Source organism: Aplysia californica, unplaced genomic scaffold, assembly GCF_000002075.1.
Source record: "Aplysia californica isolate F4 #8 unplaced genomic scaffold, AplCal3.0 scaffold00189, whole genome shotgun sequence".
NCBI lineage: Eukaryota > Metazoa > Mollusca > Gastropoda > Aplysiida > Aplysiidae > Aplysia > Aplysia californica.
The window spans coordinates 1,147,129-1,148,159 of NW_004797459.1; positions in this window are offsets into that span (position 1 = coordinate 1,147,129).

The window sequence follows — 1,031 nt, forward strand, 5'->3', positions numbered from 1 at the left end:
CGAGCGAGAGAGAGAGAGAGAGAGAGAGAGAGGGAGAGAGAGAGAGAGAGAGAGAGAGAGAGAGAGAGAGAGAGAGAGAACTAAGAGAGGGGAAGGAGTGGTGGCGATGGTGAAGTACATGTAATCCGTTACTGTTGTCACGTTGGGTCATCGGTGTGTGGCCCGGACTGGCCCGTATAACGTTTGAGTTGGTCATGGGGGCGGTTGTCCCAGAGCCTGGTTACGTTAGAGTGACCTTGACAGTGGGCACGTGCGGCTTGTCGGGTGAGCTAATGACATGGGGTGAAAAATTTTCGAAGTTCTCTCTCTCTCTCTCTCTCTCTCTCTCTCTCTCTCTCTCTCTCTCTTTCTTTCTCTCTCTCTCTCAGTTCTTCAGTATCGTGTGTCGTCAACGTTTGCGAAATTATGTAGCTTAGATGCATGGCATTGCTCCTCTTACAAAAAAGATAATACACGAGCCAGGACAGGGACGGGTACGAGGTTTTGACCTACTGAAAGAGTTGTCGCGGAATCCGAACACAAGCACACAGTGAGAGACAGCCTAGTAGTCAGGGTTACGACTTTACAGCTTCTGTCCAGTCGGTGATCCTCTTTGTTTGTGGATCATAAGTCAGATGATAATTTTTGGCCAAGAGGTTTAATAAATGTGCATAACAAAGTACGTGAATTTGAGCAGGTTTTGTTGTTTCCTTGATTCTTCTGGTAAGGCAATGGTCTTCTAGAAAAGAATTTTTTTTATTTAAAGAAAGACTTTGACTGTATCTTATCTAACGGCCATCCACCCAAGACCTGCACAAACGACTAATTCCCACTTTCTCCCTAGTTGTTATTGTTTGGTTTGGTTTGGTTTTGTTTTGTTTCGTTTTTCTTTCTTTTGGTGTTTTTTTTTTTACATTTCCATGACACTGTCCGAGACGCCCACCTGTCTAAGACAGCCACTTTTCTCCTCGACAATCGGTGGTCACCTCAGACAATTTGGACTGTAGTACAATGTACATCTCACCACTCAAGGGGTGAAAAATAGAGGAAAT